General features: G+C 36.2%; 1 protein-coding gene and 2 long non-coding RNA genes across 3 annotated transcripts in view; all 3 read left to right on the top strand.

Moving 5' to 3' along the window:
* Window positions 1-23,715, top strand: part of tox (thymocyte selection-associated high mobility group box) — an 839,643-nt gene that overhangs the window by 254,660 nt on the left and 561,268 nt on the right. The gene's annotated exons all lie outside the window — the stretch shown is intronic.
* On the top strand, window positions 4,378-4,799 carry LOC122359532. Its single transcript, XR_006252716.1, has 3 exons — window positions 4,378-4,467; window positions 4,586-4,626; window positions 4,777-4,799. It is a non-coding gene; the product is annotated as an uncharacterized LOC122359532 (long non-coding RNA).
* LOC122359505 lies at window positions 12,240-13,956 on the top strand. The gene is made up of 5 exons (XR_006252709.1): window positions 12,240-12,345; window positions 12,423-12,488; window positions 12,807-12,842; window positions 13,400-13,462; window positions 13,945-13,956. It is a non-coding gene; the product is annotated as an uncharacterized LOC122359505 (long non-coding RNA).

The following is a 23,715-nucleotide window of genomic DNA, read 5'->3' as shown; positions in this document are numbered from 1 at the left end:
GAGTGAAGAACCCTGTTTCTGATCTTTAAAGCAGCACTTTTGTCTTGTTCAACATTTTAGACTGTATGCTTATGTAGGAGAAACAGAAGTTTTATAAATAAGAGATTATGGGACTTTATATTGTTCTTCATTTTAGTGATTCTCCCTGTTGCTGGGTGTTTTATTTCAGAGCGAGGGTCCAAGGGTCACCTAGTCCTGACTGATCTAGTTGGTGTTCCTCTTCCTCCATCTGTGTCCTTCATCACTGGCTACGAGGGTTTCCCTGCTTACAGTTTTGGGCCTAACGCTAATGTAGGTCGACTGACCCAATCCTTTGTTCCTGAGCCCTTCTTCATGGATTTTGCCATTATTGTCACCGTCAAGCCCTCCAACTCTCGAGGAGGGGTCCTGTTCGGCCATCACAGATCCTTCTCAGAGGATCGCCCACCTGGGCTTGGCCCCTGACACCCACTGGAGGATAAGACCCAGAGGATTGTACTGTATTACAGTGAGCCAGAGCTCGCAGAGACCATGGAGGTGGCTTCCTTTAAAGTGCCTGATATGACACAGCAGTGGAACCGCTTCACGCTGACGGTCGAGCACGAGGAGGTTCGGCCTCTACATGGATTGCGAGAGTACCACAGCGCCCCCTGAAGAGAAGCCAGCAGCCCCCCTCAGCTTTAAGCAAGGCTCGGGTATCTTCGTGGCAAATGCGGGCAGTACTGGCCTGGACAAATTTGTGGTAGGTCACCATTTAAATTTTTTTTCAGATCTCAGAAACTTTATCACAAACGCCTCACAAAACAGAACGGTATGTAGAAGAAGAGCTTTGCTTTGCCTTTGCTTTCAAGTCATGACGTTTATTGACGTGTGCCTGGGGCTTCGAACATATGTACCTTTGGTAAATTGACTGGCTCACATTGAAATTAATTTTATCGCTTTATCATTTATCATCGATCCATGATTAAAAGTTGCTCAAGGTTGTTCACAGCTACCTGGAGCAAAGTAAGAGTTCAAAAAGGCGATGTGCTTTCATTCTGGTAATGTTTACTGTGATGATAAACTGTCATGGATGGAATACTGACATGGCATTTTAATATAATTTGATATTGAATAACGATGCATTCTTATTTTCCCAAGTTTTCATGCTTAGATTACCTTCGCTATAACTCATGTTAAATGTACATTTCGTACTATACATTGTAATGTTGTGAAGCCTAAATTCACTTTTAGATTTTATTGTATATTTGTTGAATGTTATATTTTATTTAGACAAAATGACATAGACTTTTCATATTGTATCGTCATTTTTTTTAATCAAAGCTCATTTTTGACATATGTGACCACAAACCATTCTAAGTCTCTGGGCTTAATTTGTAGCAATAGCTAAAAAATACATTGCATTGGTCAAAACTATCGATTTTGCTTTTATCCCTAAAATCATTAGGACATTAAAGTTGAAAGTTTCCTACTGTAAATATATTAAAATTATTATTTTTTATTAGTGATATACATTGCTAAGAACTTAATTTGGACAAATTTAAAGGTTTTTAATTTAAAGCATTTAGATTTTTTTGCGCCTATATTTCCATATTTTCAAGTAGTTGACTAATTTCAGCCAATTATTGGAGCATACAAATGATTAAAATATTTTATTTAATAAAAATGATTAGGTAAAACAGTATCCTAAACATTAGCCGACCACATTTACATTCTACGACACTCAACATAATAAAATGGTTGGGTTTTTTAAAGTTTTAATTTGACTTTGTCCTCTGCCCATATGAACAATTCCAGCTGAGGAGCTTTTGTCCCTCGTGTTGGTGTGTTGTGTTAAGGAGGTGTGTTGTCATGGAGAACACTTCAGGAAGGTCGAATCCTTTGTGATAAGTGGCATAATGCTAGATGGGCCTCCTTCAAGGAAAGAGAAGCAACTAACAATGAATCTCTCACATACTGTACAATTACAGAGAGAAATAATGCTACTTATAGACCTGACTAAAACCCCATAGGTCCCAGGTTCAGACTTGCAATTACTGTCGTATTCTCCTGTTATTTGCACAAGCCAGTTTTGTTGTTGAGCTTTGTTCTGCTCAAGTCTCCCTTCAGAGGTGATGCTGATGAAATTTATTGTGTTAATATGTGTTATCTGTAACAGGTTCTAATTGAGTTTTGCTTGTCATTGTTTTATGGTTGTTTGGACTAGGACGTTTCTTAATGCCTTTAATAATGAAAGTAGCTGATGGCCGTCCATAAATCCCAGCTGTACCTGAATGAAAGTGTGGCTTAATGAACCCATTAAATCCTAATGAGTAAAGCAGGAGGTGCTTCAACAGAAAGCCTGCTGATAATTGCACAAAATTTATTACCTTCCCTTAAGCGTTTCTGGCACATCACTAAGCGCTGGAAGAGTTTGTGCTGCTGTACTCATGAACGCTGTCTACTGCTGTTAGAATGAAAACAACCGAACAGATCTCCTCCTGACAGTAGTTTACAGCTCCAGGCAGCACTTGTGTATGAACACGATTAACCACTTGGCATTCTGCAAATATACACAGCAATTTAGTAAACAAACAATATGATTTTGCATTAACCGGCCGAACAACAAAACCTTTTCTTCCTCTTACCTTGTCTTTCTTATTCCGTCAGGGGTCTATTCAACAGCTGGTAATAAAACCGGACCCTAGGGCGGCGGAAGAGCAGTGTGAGGAGGATGACCCCAGCGTGAGCGCTTTTCATTACTCTCTCGACCCTGTTTGTGTGATTTGTCTTGGAGTATAATTACACTGTTTACGCTGTTTTATTGATGCAAATTTGAGATAGCAAAATGCACGCTTGGGCATGGTTGTAGTATGGCTGGCACTCCCTCTTGTGGTGGAGTTTATCGTGATGCTTTTGCAGTTGCAGGCCTCCGGGACAGAAGTGGTGATGGTGATTATGATGATGAAGAAGAACATGGGAGACATGAAGTGATGTTCGGTCAGACAAATGTAAGAGAAGACAAGGAAAAGGTTTACATTAAACCTTTACATGACATCTATTAACCCTAATAAAATTAATATTTCTATCAACAAGTTAGATGGTATTGCCATGTAAATGTGTTTAATTGTTTTAAAATGTGGCATTTATTAAAGCCATACATTATCCAGGACCGTTATACCTTTTACTGGTTATGTGTTATATGCCTTCAGAAAGAATTCGTTAAATTGATCAAAGGTGTTATACTGATACAAAAAAATCTTTTGAATGTAGTTATTCATCAAAAATCATTAAACAAAACAAAATCTACATTCACAAATGAATGAAAGAGGAAGATGAGCATAAATCATTGTCATATTTGTTTTGTCTTGTTATGTGCGTGTTTGTAGTCAATGTAATTATATCTTTATTGACGGTATGCTTTATTTATCTTTGCCAAACAGGAAGCTTAAATGATTCATTCTCCTCTAGGAGAGTTGCGTTTAGTTCTATTCAGAGGAATCAAAGAGTTTAAATGTTCTCTCACAGAAACACATGATAGAAGAACACCATTTATGTATACACACTAATGCAAAAAACATTGCCGTTTTAGTTTTCTCTTTAAATGTAAAGAGAGGACTTTTTAATGCTAAAGGGATAGTTCACCCAAAAATGAAATGTATGTTTTGCTCGGAACAGATGTTTTTGTAGGATGCTCCATCTAATGAAAATGAATAGGGAAGGAGTTGCTGAGCTCAAAAATATACACTAAATACAGCGTATAACACACTTAAGAAATATGACAGCTTTACATTAAAAATATATATATTCGAACATGGCTCTCTAAAACATGTAATGGAAGGGGTGGCATTAATACCATCAAGAGACATGAAACCCAGTTACAAGCTGCTCTGATGTAATGCATTGCAATGCATGACAGGAGTGAACCAAGACGAATTATTTCCCAGCCAGGGATTCACCAATTTTTTTATATATATTATTAAATGATAAAAATGATTAAAGTCTATTGCAAGAATGTAATGTGTAAGTTGTTGTGAAAATACATTACATTTATGTGTTAGCATAAATATCAGAGGCACTTCAAGAAAAAGAAATAGTTTATAGAAGTTCAGTTGACTAACAAGGTTGGAACCTGTAGTTTATTAATCACTCTCACGTGTTAAATCTCAGCTCAACCAGCTCAGATCAAGTTTGTCCTAACAATGGAAGACATGGGTCAGTTAGGAGTGGTAGCAATTTTGGAAACCTGCCATTCAGTGTGGTGCCACTAATAACTTTAATGAAATAAAGTTTTTAAACCATGCCAACAAATAATCTTAATAAATAGAATGAGATGTGTAGTTTACATTATTATAGCGAATATATTTTATAAGAATCAGTTGATGTATTATTGCTTGCAGGCACGTGAGACCGACCTATCCTGTCCAAGCTCCGCCCACTGTGCTACCAGACATGGACGAAGGAGAGTTTTCAGGACATGTGACCCTATAGATGAGAGGCTGCTTAGAGGTGAGAGGACACTTTAATTAAGATAAAATAATTACAATTAATACTATTATTAACGTTAATTGTCTAGATTATAGTATTTCAGCAAACTAATGTTAATATTGTTTGTTGATCCATTCAGGGACCTATAAAACAGATGAAACCGGGCAGAGTACAGGGGATGTAAGTATTAAACTTTATTTTCTGTTATAACAAAAAAAATGAATTCTTATCTTTGAATGAACTGACTTCTGCTCTTACAGTGTGGTTAAAATGGCATTATAATACTGCCTACTCAAATAAAGATTTATAGTATCTCTTGAACTGTCTCAGGGTTCTGGCCAGGGGCAAAAAGGGCGTGGAGAACCTGGATCTGCAGGCCCCGGGACCCCGGACCTCCAGGACCTTCTCTCCCACCCACACATTCAAGTCAGCCTGGACAGAGAGGCCCTCAAGGCCCAATGGGTCCACCAGGAAGACAAGGCAGACCAGAAAAGATGGACAAGCTGTATGATCATTTCCTTATGATGATGAGACAGTATTGACAGTATTTTTTGACACTATGTCTAACCCTTTATCTTTAGTACTATATACCATTTAATGTCTTATAGATTGAGTGAAATCCAATTTTTTTTAACCGCTTGTCTATGTTTTTCAGGGACGCAAAGGTGAAGAAGGAAAAACAGTGAGTAATAATTTGCTTGCATACGGACAGGTTTAAAATACTGGTATGTGTGCAGATGAAGGACAGCACATTCAGTACAGTGTCGCATTAAAGTTCAATTGATACATCAGCGTTATTGTGCACAAATTACAATTGTTAACTGAATCATCCTTTTTAGAACTCAAAAAAAGAGACTGTACTTACATTTTACTCCCTGTTTGTTAGGGATAGGTTTACAGGTATGTTCATTGTTACTTATAATAATTATTACCTAGTTGTTGTAATTACAATAAAAAAAGTACATAGTATGCAGGCTACATGTACACGCAGAACAGGACTGAAATTACATTGATACCCAAAATGATCAGATGACACTCAAATAGAACAAACAGGTTCTTCTAGCATTAAATTTGAAGAAAAGTAAAGGCCCTGATATATTTCAAATAAAGTTCTTCTTCATTGTGAGTTTGAGGACAAAAGACATTTGAAAAGGCTGAGTGACGGTATACTGTTTCCAAAATATTGTGACATTGTGGCGGGCTGTAGATTAATGTAAACTTGACTCTCAAGCGCTATTAAATAGCCTACAAATTTGATAAAAACAATTAAATGTATACCTTTTAAATTAGATTTGAAAGAAAAATAACAGCAGCAGCATGGTGTAATATTTGCCTGCTACCTTTCCTTTCATTCTGTACATGGCTTTGAAAAACTTGCATCTGATGTCTCTCTGCATCACTCTGGGACAGTGACACAAGCTTTGGTGTAATTTATTAGCTTTCGCTGAATTTTTAAAGTCTCTCTGACAGCGATCATACAGGTGTGGATATATCTGTGGCAGCTCAGCTATATAGTGACTTGGAGATGCCTGACCGCATCACAGAAGGTGGAGTTTCAGAACACGTAACCGTCTCGGACCAATGGTATCTCAAAGGTGTTTTGGTATCTCAAAACGCACTCCCTAGAAAGTTTGCTATGGTGAGCTGATTCGTAAACTTGAAAACAAAATTTCTTTCATTTTGATTGAAGTATATCAGGGCCTTAAGACTTCCTGTGATGTGTGAACCAAATAAAATTTAATTTGTATTTTTTTAAAAACTTGATAGTTTCAAATCGAACAATTTGTTGTTCACATCCCATTTATGTCTAATTTGCTGAATTTGAGTTTAATCCACATTATTTAAGAGCAGACATGGCCTTTTTTTAACTTGAATGTGCTTCCAGAGTCAGCCACTTCCAGTTATTTTAGATGTGCAAAAATAGTCTTGATGCTTAATGTGTCAAACAGGTATTTGTTATATTTTGTTAACACACTGGTTTGTTGCATGTTACTGCACTTGTTATTTACTTTCAAGTTGAAATTAAAGAGGATTGAATGTAATAGAATTTCATGGCTTCATCTGTCTCTACATCTTAATAGAATGTCTCTTTAATGCAGGGGCAGAGAGGACCTCCAGGACTTCCAGGATTACCTGGAGAATCTGGAGTCAAAGGAGAAAAGGTGAGGGCTAATGCAGCTGATCTGCCTCCCAAACGTGTGATTATCCACGATGCCCCAGTATAGCCAGAACACCTGGTCTGTTGTGTTGCTGTTTTTTCAAGCTCGTATTTCATCTTAACTCTTTTAGGGTGATACTGGGGTTGGTCTGCCTGGTCCACCAGGACTTCCCGGACCACCAGGGTCATCCAAACCAATTAAAGTTCCAGTAAGTATGTTGCACAAACTGTTTGGCCTAAGTGTTACTTCATGTTGGGCGGAAAATGCATTTGTTTCCAAAGCATGAGATGTGTAACTTCACTGCTTGGCGTCTGTAAATCTGATGCATTAAGTCAAGTCACCTTTATTTAAATGGCAATTTATACAATACAGACGGTTACAAAGCAGCTTTATAAAAGGACAATGACAGGACTGATGTTGCAAAATGAATCAAATTTGAGATAAATTCAAATTCTGCTGTAAAGCATCTCTAAAAAAAAAAAGATAATAGTCTTTTATTAAACTTGTTTGAGTTCAATATTGGTTCAATTCAATAACAGTGTGAACTTAAATTGTCCATGCTGTGCATTCTGTTTATTAAGAAAATCTCTACATTTTAAAAACAGTATGGATTTGATGCCCTCGGCTCTGGATTTGAAGATGTCGACATTGATACAGAACGTCTTAGAGTGAGTAAATCTGCCCATGTTTTGACAATATTCTTACAGTACATACTGTACTTATTAGAATTTAACACTCAGGTTGTCACTGTATCTCACTGCAAATGATAATTTCACATTCTAGGGTCCACCTGGTCCTCCGGGGCCTCCAGGGAAACCTGGCCCACCTGGTCCCAATGGCCCCTTAGGAGCTTTGCTGCCTGGACCACCAGGCACTCCTGGCAAGGATGGGAGAGTTGGGCAACCTGGACTTCGTGTGAGTATGCTCTCTCTTCAGCTTAATCAGCTGCTGAAGAGAGGCTCAGTTTACATTTCATTACAATTCAGATCTCATCTGCTTCTCCTATTGGCCCTGTCATTTTATATGATACATATGATGTCTAATGCACTCAGACAACATGAAATGAAGCCACGTAAAATAATAAGTAACTCAGAGCAGCAGATATATTACTCATTGACAATTCCTTCATTTCCCAGTGTTGCTAAGTGATGGTTGTATCACGACTTTTGTCTGATTCATGTTGTCTTCTTTCCTTCTCTTGATTGCCCAGCTATTTGAGGACTGGTTTAGTGGGTCTGGCACTGACTCTGGGTTTGGCTCAGGTTTTGGTAAAGAACAGGGATTTCCTTGGTTCATTAAGGTCACTGAACCAGTAGGTTGGAAAAGACAGCATCTTCTCTCCAACAATATCTGCTTGTCCAAATTTTCCTGAATGCAAACTGAGATTTGAATTAGTTTACATTTTTGCATGTATTTTCTCCAGTCAAACACTTGCTATGGCTTTACATCATACTTTACTCCTTACATATAGACATATAGAGAGATACTTTAGAAGCTGTAAGATATGTGGTTCAGTTTATGTGGGAGTAAGATTTAATTGTAAAGGATTAATGAGGTATACAAACAGACATCAAAGGCATTTCTCAATAAAACCGTAGCATTTGTTGTGCAGTGTGAAAGAAAAGTAACAGTACGGGTTGAAAGGTGATGAACACACAGGTTGCATTTCAGGACAGCTTGAAACTATGCTTCCCCTTTCCGAATGTTGGAGAAAATCTGTCTTTTATTTTAAACTGTCTGCTTGTACTAACAGCAATGGCCATTTTAATATTATGTTGAGACACAACATAATTATATACTATTATTAGGCAAAATAATGTGAACACCTGTTAGTATAGGGGTTAATATATTTTTATATTTCTTATAAATATATTTTATTTTTAACAATTATAATTATAATTATAATTATAAATAATTTAGTTTTTTCTTTTCCTTGTTTCCTTTTTTAGTTTGTATCTCAATTTGTTCGACAATTTCTTATAAAGGCCAGGGTGAAATTGACTTTTCAGCTTGTTTAGCTAGACTTAGTCCATTTGTTTGGTGATTATGACAAAAAAGATTGCATCGTGAAGAAGAAAAGTGGGTGAAAATTTTTGTGTAAATTTAAAGAAACTTTCCACAACTTCACAAAGACAACATCCAAAGAGTTGCAATTGCTAAAACTTTAATCACAGATACCTATGCGAAAATCTGCTCTGGCCAGGACTTGACTTTTATCAGTCTTTTAAGAGCTGTTTAAGAAAGAAAAGTGAGAAGCCATCATTCAGGATCTCTAAAGCAAGTGACAGATGTTTTTATAGACAATATTCAGCTAGAACCTATTTCACTAAAGGTGTTAAAATAATCAAATAGTGTCTATTTCCCAGATGTTCACATCACTTTGTCCAACCTCTGTATATAAACATATCAAAACAAAATGACATTATTTTTTTACTATTTTTATATAATAATTTGTTTGTATAGATGAAGACTTTTATAATGTGTTATTATAATGTGGTATTAAAACATGTCATAACCAGGTGTTTTAACATGTTTGACCTTTAAAGGGCTTCCTGGTCCGGATGGCTTAACTGGACAACAGGGTCCCAAAGGAGCAAAGGTATAAAAATGGTGTCATCTTGAAGAAAGATCTTACTCAGTTTAATATAAAAATGTATTGTTATAAATGTGGACTTTCTTTCACAGGGTGAACAAGGAATGAGAGGACCCTCTGGACCAAAGGTATCATGTTTATAACTGCACGTTTATAATGCATTAAGGTGGAGTCACATTTAACAGTGCTTGATTCAATTTTTATTTATTTCAAAAATTTTAATTTGAATAGAAATCTGTGGAGCAGGAATCTATGGGGATCATTGAATAAGGAATTTCATATAGAATTTGCAACAGGTTCAAGTTGCTAATGCAAATTATGTCTTTTGTTTCATTCTTCTTTTAAGGGTGAAAATGGTAACTCTGGCCTTACTGGTCCTATGGGACCGAGGGGTGTACCTGGACCACCTGGCATTCCTGGGCCTCCTGGGCCTCCTGGCCCACCAGGACCTTTAAGCAATAACGTCATGATGGACACTATGAAGGTTTGAAAAATCCTAACTGATAGTCATCAAATTAACAATCGATATCGCCAAAGTATTTTTCTGTTTTTAGAGACTCATTGGTGTCCAACCATGTGGTCAATAACATGCTACTGGTTCATCTAAAACATAATGGCACATGGATGCTCAGATCTCAAATGTTTCTTAAAAACCTATAAATAAATACAGGTCAGGGTAGTCCAGGCTTATATTTCCTGTACTTATGGGATGATTAATGGAAAATGTGCGCCACATCGAAGGCCAAAGCAAAACAGGCTAAATTCACATGACATGAACAGGACAAGGGTCACATTCAAGTGTTTCAATTTATTCTTGGTTAGGAAATTCTTATCATTTTAAACATAGATTTGTAAATCAAAACCTTAAAAGAGCTGTATTGGTTATGAGATAATATCTATTCTTTGAGGTAGAAACTCACTTTTCAGGGTCACCACACCATTTCATCCATTCAGAGCCTTAATCATTTGAGTGGGTCTTGCTTCTATACTCATTAGCCCAAGGACATGGATGTTTTATTTTGACAGGATTTGGAGGTTCTGGTGAAAGCGGATTGTTTCTCGGACGTGGAATTTCAAAAGGCTATCATGTAAGTGCACAAAAGCATCACTATTATGTCATCTTCAAATTTTATTCATATAAATTTCATGTTATGAATTGCATGTGCACTGCATGCTACATCGGCGGAGTTCATTTTCTTTGTGCACAAAAAAATGTGTTTGTTGAATAGACCTAATCTTTTTTAAGGGGCCTCCTGGTCTACCTGGCCCACCAGGACCTCAGGTATGTTTATGCTCAAAATATTAAGTATGGATTTTATTATTTTATTATTTTATTATCAAAATAAAATTAATTTATCTACTTATATATTCATTAATTAATTGGTTAGGTTTTTTTTTATTCATTCATTTATAAATTCATTCCAGTATAATGTTTTGGTGTTTGTGGGTAAATAAAAAATATATTTTATTAATATGACTGTTCTGTTTTCTTTGTGTAGGGACTTCCTGGTGCAGATGGAGCCCCTGGTTTGTCTGTAAAGGTATGTTACATTATATTAAAGTCACACCACATCGCTACATATAAATAGCTTCTAAACTCAGATGAGTTTTATTTCACAAAAGCCCTATTCAGACAGTAGTTGTTTGTCACGCCGATGTCTGTAAAAAAAAAAACCTGACTGGCTCCTCAATCATAAAATCCATGTGGATGAAGGTAACTTCATGTTCTAGGTGTAAGTTTGTGATTCCACAGACCCAGAAATGCTCTTCTCAACTGATCAGTCACATTAATAATAGTACAATGACATCAAATTTAAGTATCACTTATTTAAATATCCTATTTTAATATAGGCAGGAGGATACACTGTGATGCATTTCAATCTCAAAATTAAGCTGTATTTTTAAAAATGTAGAAATTTGTAAAAATGCATTAATGCATCCTATTATTTATGTAAGTCCTGGCTACTTGGCTTATATACTGTATGTAAAGTATTTTAAAAATAATAATAATAAGTACATTTTTAATGGAAAAAAGATTAAAAAAGATATGGAAGATAACATGAAAATAATAATAATCCAGAAAAAATATATATTTACTTTGAACAGAATCCACTACATATCTGTTGTTATGTTAATAAATGCCTATTTCAAAAGTGGTTTACAGTATTTTCATTTGAAAGGGTGAGCGGGATTTCACCAAACGCGTTTAACAACATTCCAATCAACCAATCGGATCTGAGGATTATTTTTCTGGAAATGTAATTTTTAGGCTTATGATCAGGGTTAGGTGCTACTACACTCTTGTTAATAAGCTATCATTTATTAATGATTTTAGGAATATATTTTGGGTAGTGTTAGGTTTAGGGGTAGGGTTTGGGATAAGTCTATATTTTTGGTCAGTAATGTTGCAAAAAAATGTTAATCTAGGATTATGTCTTTCTTGGCAAAATCATGGCAACTTACAAAATGACTTCTAGATTGCAATGAAAAACAGTTACCATCTAAATATGGACGAATATGTTTCCTGATCCATGCCGCTTCTCTATTCAGGGTGAACCAGGATCGCCGGGACAGGATGGAATACCAGGAATAGCTGGTTTACCAGGTGCCAGGGTCAGTCTTCTGTTTCTTGCATTTGTGGAGTACTCTGAAAATAGATTATAATGTATATGTGTCAAATGGTACAATTATTGAAATACTGAATAGTAAATAAGTATTCAAGCAAGCGATGTGTCAATTTTCAAAGTGTGCACATGAAAAAACTAAAAACTTTAGTAGCTGTGCCACAATTCATGTTTAATGTTTTGAGGTTCTTACCATGTTGTAAACAGGGGCCAAAGGGGGGACAAGGGAAGTCCAGGAGAGAGAAGGTATTATATTGTTTATCTAAGAATATTTTGAGCAGTTATGTGTAGTTATTGTTTATATTCTTCACACAAAGTGGTTAATAATGCATGATGCTATTCATCTCAAGCCAAAAGCTCACAGCATGCTTTTGCTGTCTGAAAAAATTCACTTTGGGTGTAAAACATGCTGTAAATTGCTTTATTAATTGTGACTTAGGGTGAGCGAGGTCATGATGGACTGAGCATCACAGGGCCTCCCGGTCCCCCTGGCATGCCTGGGCCGACCATTAACATCCAGGATGTAAGTATAAAGACTGGTAACCTGTTTTGCTGCTATGTTTCGCTCGAGAGCCAAAAAGATAACATTTTTTCCTCCAGCTCCTTCTTCATGATACTGCAGCCAAATTGAACCTCACTAAGATCAGAGGACCTCCAGGCCCCATGGTACGTAAAGCAGCTCACTGTTTTCCCCTCAAAAGCTTTTTAAGATGCAGCATGTTTAGCATGAATAGTACAAACGTCAGCTTTTAAACATAATTTTGTAAGAAATGTGTCCAGGAGCAATCGCAGCTCTAAGGATACAAAAATCTGCAAGATCTTTCCAACTCCTCACAGCACAATGCTGCTAAACGCCTGGCATTTCCACATGATCTGGAAAGGGTTTGTTCTTTGATCATGCTTTGCATCTATGTCACTGCTGATGATATTTCGCTTGCTTCTCTGTGTGTGTGTGTGTGTGTGTGTGTGCTGTGCATGATGCAGGGCCCTGAAGGCTTGCCTGGCAGAGCAGGATTTCCTGTAAGAATGGCATTCAGTTTCTATCTGCTTTATACATTAAAAGTATTTCAACATGATATACTGACAATAAAGTTGTGAGCTTTCTTAGTGATCATATGGAGTTTCCTAAAAAAGATTATTTTAGTTTAGTCACTTCCTCAAAAAAACTAAAGTTGCATCAATGCACTCACAATGGAAGGGAATGGATGCTTTGGAGTATTAAAGAGCAGAAATGTGAATAATTATGAAATCTTCTGCATTGCATCCATTGTGAGCTGTAAAGATGGTTAACAGTGTTGTGGTGATGAAAAGTGGATAAAAAAATGATTGGATAAACTAATTCCACTTTGCTAATTATCAGCATTTAAATCCATGATTATAGATTTTTTTTTAAAGAAGATTAGTAACAAATGTAAGTAACATTTTCTGTTAATCTGTTAATCTCAACGTATTCTTTTATATCTTATATGTTTTTGAGTAGAACTTTTAATGGGCTTAGTCTGGTGTTTGGGGTTATAAACTGGCAAACAAATCATTATAATGGTGGAAATAACTTGCTTTAATGTTGTAATACTCAGGGCCCAAGAGGACCAAAAGGTGAAATTGGGTTTCCTGGCATTCAAGGACCTCCAGGACTGAAGGTATGGTTATAAACGTGATCATAAATAATTTGTTGCACATAATGCGCCACATCATTGCCTTACGATTGACATGACAAATTTCCTAATGAGGTCTCATTTTATTTTCAAGTATTCATAAATCTAAGTTGCTGTCTTTTCCACTGTAATTTAGCTGTCACGTCTGATTGCTTACCATATAGGTGCTCTAAGCTTTTTTGAATACCACACATAAAATGTTCTTACCAACTCAGAGATCATTGAAATAGGTCTCCTGAGGACTAACTCTGTGACACCCCAGAAACTCTTAACACTGCCAAGAAGAAGCCCACGCTCTCTCTTATGTGTTTAGGGTTAGCAGAACCTAGTAGCTGAAATTGCTTACAGCACCTGAAGTAGATCATTTTACCAATTGCTCATATTATACTGGATTATAATATAACTATTTAGCAGGATTGCCATAAAGTAACATTTTATGGAATATCATTTGTTGTATTGTCTGATAGGGAGAAAAGGGGAGCCTGGCGTATCAATAGCTGCTGATGGATCTGTAATACCAGGCCTGAAAGGACCCAGAGGACCGAAGGGAATGAAGGTTGAACTATCTACTTTTTGAGCTTTAACTTTTTGTTGTTCCTCGACACTGTTGGGCACATTACTTTAAAAAAGTCATTAGTTATAGTTACTAGTTACTACTCACAAATAGTAACTGAGTTACATTATTATTATTAAAGTAACTAATTACCAGGGAAAGTAAATATTCTGTTATTTAAAAACAATCTAATATGTCAAATAACTTGGATGTCCCCAATGTTAAATATGTTAAATGAATAAATGAACACTAAATAGAATGAATTATTATTATATAGCATTGTACATTACCGAACACTTTTTATGTTTTTGTAGGACAATGTGAGAGACACCTATGAAATTCATTATTATTATAAACATTATCAACTCTCTATAGTTACCTTGGCAATAAAATCGTCATAGGAATTTTTTATAGCATTATAATATTATTTTGTTTTTAATTTAGCATTATAAGATGACTGCATATTTGTCATGTTGACTGAGCTTAGGACACGTGGTGGTGTTTAAGATATCATTTGTCTGCGTTTGCTTAACGCAGTAAGTCAAATACTACGTACATCACACTGCGTATGCAATAGTATTAGCCTATAATACTTTATTATAACTCTGCATTTTATTATCAGTAACGTTAACATCGTTGATTACTTGTTACGGGAAAAAGAATAACGCATTTAGTAACGCGTTTATTTCTAACGCTATTATTCCCATCACTGGTCCTCAATGGTCTGACATTGGCACTGCTGTACTTTGCAGGGAGACATCGGCCCCTCTGGATGGCCTGGGATTGTGGTAAGATGCATCTCTCAAACAAAAACTGAATCATGCATCCATAAATACAGCAACTGAAGAATATGTATGTTTTTCTTTGATCTTTAGGGGCCAATTGGACCACCTGGACAAAAAGGAGAATATGGACTTCCTGGTCGACCGGTAATTTTATTTGGTTTTGTTTTGTTTTGTTTTTTGTATGTTTATTTATACTCTCACCATCTCATAAAGGCCTATTTCCACTAATTCCTTCGAAATTCTTTCAGGGCCGAGCTGGAATAGCTGGAAGGAAAGGGGACAAGGGAGATTCTAGTGGTCCCCCTGTAAGTGATTTTTTTTCTTTGTGACATGATGCTTCCATTATGTTAAATCTAATTAAATAAAATGACTTCAATCTGTATTAAAGGGTCCACCGGGCCCACCTGGACCTCCAGGGCCACCAGGACGAGTAATTGGTCTCAATGGAGTAAGTTTGTCTTCTTATCAGATTTGCAGCGTATGGAAATTAAATATGTATGGCGCATCAAAGTGTGCTTTAACCTAAAATGCAATTTTCACAAAAGTCTTGAAATGATTCTGCTCTAAAGACAGTTTTCCCAGTTCCTCCTAGACCACACTGCAAAATACCAGTAAGTTAATGAGTGAAATTCTCTGATTAGTGGTTTGTCTTGGGGTGCGGTGCATGTTCTTCTGGCTCAGCTCCTCCCCCTAATACACTAGCCCCGCCTACTTTGCTTTCTGAGGTGTTTCTGGATTATTCCTGGGTTCATGGTCTTAAAAGCAGCATAGAACAGGGTTAGTTTTAAAAAATATCTCAATAAAATTTTTGTAAAGGGAATATTTTATTAGATTTTTTATTATGATATATTTTGCAACTGAATAATGCCTGTGTTATGCTGTTATTTACAAATTCAGGAGTTTTTCTCCGTGGTTTTTTAACCCAGTATTTCATCTCATCTCATCTGAGGCGCTCTCCTAAGCTCACTAAAGCATGTTGCATGAGCTCTAACATTTGTTGGGCTCAGCAGTGAATTCATGGTATTATGGGATTTTGAATGCTGTGTACATTTTGAAAATGTCACACTAACAAAACCGTTCACTCCTGAATATGCTGACATTAGCGGCATGGGTCCATATCCTTTTAATATTTCATATCATACAATATTTCCATCATCACTTCTGTTCTGTTCAAAATGTTGTCTAATTTGATACAAATAAAATGTTTGTCTTACAGGTCAACAACAACAATTCACAACAAGGTATATGCAGCAGATCTTAAATTTAGCAGTCTTTTGAGCTATTTTTTATAATGATGTATTACATATTTAATGTGTTTTTGCATTTAAACAGGCAATGGAAGAGCGTCATTAGGAGTCAAAGGGGACAAGGGTGATGTGGGAAATCCTGGGTTGCCTGGAACTGCAGGTATGAAAAAATGCTTTAAAAAATGTTTTAGGAAATTAACTATAATCGTGCATTGCATTTGTATATAATTGATTAAATTGCAAGGTACACAGTATAACAATCAACTGTATACCACTAATAAGAAGTACTTAGAAGTACAGTTGTCTGCCTTTAGAGGAGCTACAATTGGGAACATTTGTAGGGATTGTTGTAATAAAATGTTATATTAATGTATTGATTTTTTTCCCATAAACCTGTCCTTGTAATACAGATTAAAATGGGTCATTCTGGAAAAATCTGGCACATTTGACATAGATTTTTATGTATTAGTTTTAATTGAATAAATGAATGAATTCATATAAACAAATACAAAAAATAGGGTCACATTTTATATTAGGTGGCAAACTACTATATACTTATTTGCGACCACACTGTATTGCAAACACTTTTGCCGCTATTGAGGTGGGAAATGGGTATGGTATGGACGGGTTTGGTGGTATGGGTTTACATAAATGAATTACAAATGTATTTACATAATGGTATTCAAAAAATATGCATGTATGTAAACAATAAGTGCACTGTACCAAATGATTCATATAAATGTAAGTACACCTAATATAAGTGTCTATATGGCATTGACAGACTGTCCAATGACTAGACCTCAACAATGATCCTAATGGGGTTTTTTTCTTCACAGTGCCTTTGTTTCCTCATAGTTATGAGGTAAGAACTTGTTCAGTATGTCAAATATCACGTGAAAAAATATCTTAAGTTTGTATAGATTCTATAATCACACTTAAATCTTAAGATGGACAACTTGCACATAATGCATGTAATGGTGCATTCATGCTGTGTCATAATTACCATAATTCCTACATGACAACTATGACATTCTACTTAGTCCTCCGACAATGTCATGAATTACGGTCAAAATAAATCAGTGTAATTTATTGGAAATATTAAATAGAAAAAAATCACTAAACTCAAGTTTGCAAGTTTACAAGTTGTAATTACAAGGATGTGAATGCTTTTTATTAGTCAGAATCGTATATTTATGTTCCAATAAGGCGTGAATGCATCATATGTGACAGGGTATTTAAACTGTTGTCTTGACAGCCTTTGAAAAAAAAAGCACAAAAAAGTTTCAAACAAATAATGATGATCAAATTTGACAAAGTAATAATAGTGATAATGAGTGATCAGAACAGCTACATTTCCTTAGTGTTGTAGTTGCCATTGCTGTTGCTGACAACATTGAGTTTTGTGTCTCTAAGGGCGCTAAAGGTGATATTGGCTACAAGGGGCAAAAGGGAGAAAAGGGGGATCCAGGTGTGCCTGGCCCACAGGGGCTGCCTGGGAGGACAGGCCTTGTGGTAAGTCATCTGAAAAAAGACATTAGCTGAGACTATCTTTCATTTGATACAGTACATTTTGACTGAGTGGACGTCTGTCCTCTCTCATTCCATGCCTAATGTGATGCTTTATGTTTTAGGGACCAAAGGGTGACTCAATTGTCGGTCCTCCTGGGGATACTGGTCCCTCTGGGCCTCCAGGACTGCCTGGTTATGGAATTCCAGGACCACAGGGGCCACCGGGACCTCCTGGACCACCAGGCGCTCCGTCTCCGTATGGCTCTGGTATCATCAAATTCCTTCTTTATCGTGACTTCAGAAAGAGAACTTTTTCCAAACTTTAGATGACTAGCCCGGGCACATTCTTTTTCTCCGGAGTCATTTTCAGTGACTTTATCGGGGCTTAAAACCTCTTATCAACTACTTAATAATGCACCAAAACTCTGTTTTACTTGTTTCTGTCTCAGCTGCAAGTCTTCCTGGTCCTCCAGGGCCACCTGGTGCTCCCGGCCATGGAAACCTTGTAAGTCAGATGGCACGAACCTCAGCGAGCTCATAAAAGATTAAATGCGCCTTGCGTTTTTTTTTATGCTTGTCTAGATTGTGACTGCTTTCTTGGCTTTCCCAGGTGATAACATATGAAAACAGTCAAGCCTTGATAAGAGAGACTGTTCAGACTGCAGAAGGGACTCTGGCATATGTTATAGACAAGAGTGAACTGTATTTCAGGGTACGAGGGGGCTGGAGGAAAGTTGAGGTATCTACTTTTCACATTCGTCCTTAAAAACAAGACTAAATAGAGAAACTTTGCTCTTTGTTGTCTGCTTATTCAAACATTTTCTGATGTGTAACTGTGTTGTTAGCTAGGAGGGCTAATCCAAGTTCGTGAGGAAAGTTCCTCACCTGATTTGTCACAAGGCCTGAGCAGACCCAGCGACATGAGTGTACCTAGAGTTCATAGCCAGGTGGGTTATGCGTCATACATATACACTAGTCTGTGAATGTAGCTCTATTCAATTTTTTTTTGAGATACCAATAAACTTTCTAATTTAGAATGAAATGATAATTATTACACAGATAACTAATACACAAACATTTGTACTTTTTACTTCATTTAAAGCTAATTTTTAGTTTATGCTTAGCTTAAGTACATTTTTCCATCTAATATTTATATTTCAACTTCATTTAATTTAACAAACATTTTTGTTTAGTAATAAGCATTCTATTTGTAATAAACATTCTTTACAGTAAGATGTTATTTGTTGTAAAATTTACGTTTTAAATTAGCTTAAAGAAATGAAATGAAAGGTCGAATGAAAGGTTCATCAAAGTTAGTATGAATAATTAAATACTAAATAAAGTACTGATAAATTATACAAAAGCTGTCATGGCCGATAACCTTGTGGCAGTGCGCTGGCATTTAGCGCCGTTGTTGCTTTGGGCTTCCCTGTTTCGAATCCCAACTTGAGACCTTTCTCAATTCCATACCCCTCTCTCTCCCACTTTGCTTCCTTCCTATCTGAATAAAGACATACGATCACCAAGAACAAATGAAAAAAAAATATACAAAATATCTAATATGGGCAGATAACCAATACGGTAGCGATTCCCAGTATGGTCTTAGAATCTTAACTCATCTACCATTTATCAAACCAAGAGAACTGTTATTAGTATTCTAGAATCAGTGACATTTCATTTATAATGTTGTATACTGTATTTTAATGTCTGATGTGAATATCGAATGGTCATTGCAGGAGTTGAAGAGCTTCCTGCCAGACTACCATGTTTTTCAACAGAACGCTCACTCAATGCCAGTGGTAAGGGTTGCTTAACCTTGTTGCTTTTTAAATAATTGATATGAAAAGGTGAGCGCTTTGACGTGACCTTCGGCCTTTGATCTTCTCAGTTACACCTGGTGGCACTCAATGCCCCGTTCACAGGGGACATGCACGGATCCGAGGGGCAGATTATCAGTGTTACCAGCAAGCCCGTGCCAGGGGCCTGACATCCACTTACAGAGCTTTCCTCTCCTCTCACCTACAAGACCTTTCCAGCATCGTCAAGAAAGGGGACCGCTTCGGCCTGCCAGTGGTGAACCTCAAAGTATGTAACGGAGCGTTCTTGCAACAGTAGATTTTAATCAAGTGTGCTCTTATTACATGTAGTTTGCCTAAGTTTAGCGGTCTAAATTTAGCATCTTGTGTTTCCTCTCTAGGGAGATGTGCTCTTCGGCAGCTGGATGGCTATGTTCTCTGGTGACGGGGCTGTTTTTGATCCACTTACACCGATTTATTCCTTTGATGGACAAAATGTCATGACAGAGCAAGCTTGGTAAACATGTTTATTGAATTAATTTGTCTGCTAACCTTTTGAGTTTCTAGTTGCTGCAATATTTTGGATCCTAGGGATATAACAACGTATAATCAAAGAATTTGTTAATCATAGACACCCTATTTTCTGAAAATTAAGTTCTAGGTCAAAATAACATTGGTGAAGAAAAAAAACGTTGGCGTATAAGTGAAATAATGTAATGTAAATGTAAAATAGCAGTAATAAAACAAAACATAAACAGTATAAACACTATAAACATTTAAGTCACATTTTGTTATTTAGAAATAATGTAAAATAGTAGTAAATACAAGAAAAGCATTGCTAATCAGTGCTGTATTCCCTTCTGTGTGCTGTTTTTGTAGACACAAAGTAAAAAAATGTGACTTATATTCTGAAAACATGCATATGTACATTTCTACATATATTTAAACCTTTTGTGTTTCTAAATTAATATTATTTCTTATGAACAAAAGTGAATTACAAAAATTTTGTTACTATGGCTCAGGGCCTCAGAAGGCCGACTGGATATATATGATTAATGTTCAGAAAAATATTAATTTCTACATATATTTTAATCTTTCAGGTTATTTTAGTAATTTAGATTTAGATAGATTTTGTATATTATATTATGAATGAAAAGATTGTATACTATGGCTCAAGGCTTCAGAAACTGGAAAAATAGAAATATCTGCATTTGTACGTGCATTTTAATCATTCAAGTTATCTAAACGTATATTATTTTTTATATTATAAACAAAAAATGAATGAATGAATTTTATATTATGGCTCTAAGCCATGTAAATTAATATTGTTTCTTATATTGTGAGCAAACGTGAACGTACACAATATACTGTACATTCATACATATATATTTGAACCTTTTAGGTTAATCTAATTTAACATTTCTTATATTGTGATCAAACATGAATTAATAAATTGTATGTTATTATGACTCAAGGCCTCAGAAACTGGTGTGGCATGGCTCGAATACCGCAGGCATCCGAATGACAACTAGCTACTGTGAGGCCTGGCGGACCGGGGATATGGCGGTGACGGGACAGGCGTCTCTCCTGCAGACCGGCAGGCTGCTGGGACAACACACGCGTAGCTGCTCAAACCACTTCATTGTGCTTTGCATTGAGAACAGCTACATCCAGAACCCTGGAAGGAACTAGAAAGCTGACAATTTTAAAGTAAAGTAATGCAGATGTAGGGAGCAGCGGTAGCTGGACTGCTGGGGGAAATATCCAATCTACTCTTTTATTAGGGAGAGAGCTCCTGCGAGAAGTTACAAGCCAGGAAAAAATGGCACTGCAATCATGTTTCACTTTTTCTCTAAGCATGATGTAAATATGTATAAATCACCCACTGATACTGTTCAAGCAACGACCCACCGTCTTCTATTAGAATACCAAAGAATACCTCAGCCAGGCAATTGTAGATGTATTTTATGAATTCACCGCATTACTCTGTGCCTTCTCAGATGACGTTAGCCCCTGCTCACAACGACTAATACAGAGTTTCTGTGTGGATTGGTAATGTATTAACTACAAATTTGAAACCACAAACATCGATAGAAAAAGATACTTATTTTTAATCAGATTAAATGGCAATATTTAGACATGAATATTTGGATATACCATATTCATATGAGAGAGTTTTGGAACTTGTTTAAATGCACTGTATTAATATTTTCTCGTTTCGTTTTCTTTTACACACTCACGGAGCTCCGGTTTTGTGAACTTGCATTTAAACTAGTATTTAAGAGAGGCGGTAAGTCTAATTTATAATGTAAAAGCAGCACATAAAACTAAAAAAGTACATACTTTAAATGGCATTCATTTTAAAAGCTGAAAGAGGCCACAACCACATTATAACTTTTCACTGTTTAATCTTTCTATGACATTTAGAAAGATAAAGTAGAAAGTAAGTAACAGTGTTGTTTATCTTCTAGTATGAAACAATAATAGAGAATTACCCTTTTCTTTTTCATATTTGAATGGTGCTCAGTGAATAAATGTTTTGTTTTATAAGTGTGCTCTGTCTTTTGTTATTATGGTTTAAAACAATAGACACACACACACACACACACATTCATATTTAGAAAGCATTATAAATTCTCTCTCTCTCTCTCTCTCTCTCTCTATATATATATATATATATATATAGATAGATAATTTCACTAATTCCATTCAAAAGTGAAACTTGTATATTATATTCATTCTTTACACACAGACTGATATATTTCACATGTTCATTTTTTTTACATTTTGCTGATTATAACTGACAACTAATGAAAATCCCAATTTCAGTATATCAGAAAATTTGAATATATTGTATATAATAGTAAAATATAGAATTTTGTTCACAGAGCTCTGTGTCGAAGCACATTAATAGAGAGGCGATGGGAAGGAAAAGATGTGGTAGAAAAAAGTGAACAAGCAATAAGGATAACTGCACCTTGGAGAGGATTGTGAAACAAAAGTGGACTCACAAATTCCCAAAGAGTGGACTGCAGCTGGAGTCAGTGCTTCAAGAAGCACAACGCACAGACGTATGCAAGATACAGGTTTCATGTCGCTGTCGCTATCCCTGTGTCAAGCCACTCTTGCACAACAGACAGCGTCAGAAGCGCCTCGCCTGGGCTAAAGACAAAAAGCACTGGACTGCTGCTGAGTTCTCCAAAGTTATGTAAATTTAGCATTTCCTTTGGAAATCGGGGTCCCAGAGACTGAAGGAAGAGCAGGAGAGGCACAGAATCCACGTTTGCTTGAGCTCCAGTGTAAAGTTTCCACAGTCAGTGATGGTTTGGGTGTCATGTCATCTTCTGGTGTTGGTCCACCGCGTTTTCAGGACATTTTTGTGCATTTTATGCTTCCTGCTGCTTTCAGATTTCATTTACAAACACACAGTGCCAAAGCTACCAGTACCTGCTTTAAGGACCACGGTATCCCTGTTCTTAACTGGCCAGCAAACTCGCCTGACCTTAACACCATAGAAAATCTGGGGTATTGTGAAGAGGAAGATGCAACGTGCCAGACCCAACAAAGCAGAAGAGCTGAAGGCCACCATCAGAGCAACCTTGGCTCTCATAACACCTGAGCAGTGCCACAGACGCATTGCTGCAGTAACTCAGGCAAAAGGAGCCCCAACTAAGTAATGAGTGCCGTACATGCTCATACTTTTCATGTTCATACTTTTCAGTCGGCCAAGATTTCTAAAAATCCTTGTATTGGTCTGAATTTGGGATTTTCAGTTGTCAGTTATAATCATCAAAATGAAAAGAAATAAACATTTTAAATATATCAGTATGTGTGTAATGAATGAATATAATATTTCACTTTTTGACTGGAATTAGTGAAATAAATCTTTTTGATGATATTCTAATTATATGACCAGCACCTTTTCTTTTCTCAAAGTAAATGGGATTATGTCCAACATTCAAACGTTTTTTTGTCTATAAGGTTAACTATTTCAAGGTTTTTGAAAGAAATTTTGTTCACAAGGCTGAATGTATCTGATGAGAAATACAGTAAGAACGTGAAATATGGTTACAATTTAAAATAGCTGTTTTCTATTTGAATATATTTTAAAATGTAATATATTTCTGTGCTGGCAAAGCTGTATCAACAGCCATTACTTCAGTCTTCAGGGTCACATTATCTGCCACGACTCATTCTAACGAGGATTCTTTGATGAATAGACTGTTCAAAAGAACAGCATTTTTAATGGACATTTTTGTAACATTATATGTCTCTACTGACACGTTTGATCAATTTAAAGCTTAATAAATGTACTGATTTCTTTCAAAAACAAAATCTTATTGCCCCT

The sequence above is a fragment of the Puntigrus tetrazona genome, chromosome 2 (assembly GCF_018831695.1).
Source record: "Puntigrus tetrazona isolate hp1 chromosome 2, ASM1883169v1, whole genome shotgun sequence".
NCBI classification, from domain to species: domain Eukaryota; kingdom Metazoa; phylum Chordata; class Actinopteri; order Cypriniformes; family Cyprinidae; genus Puntigrus; species Puntigrus tetrazona.
This window is presented reverse-complemented; position numbering and strand designations above follow the sequence as displayed.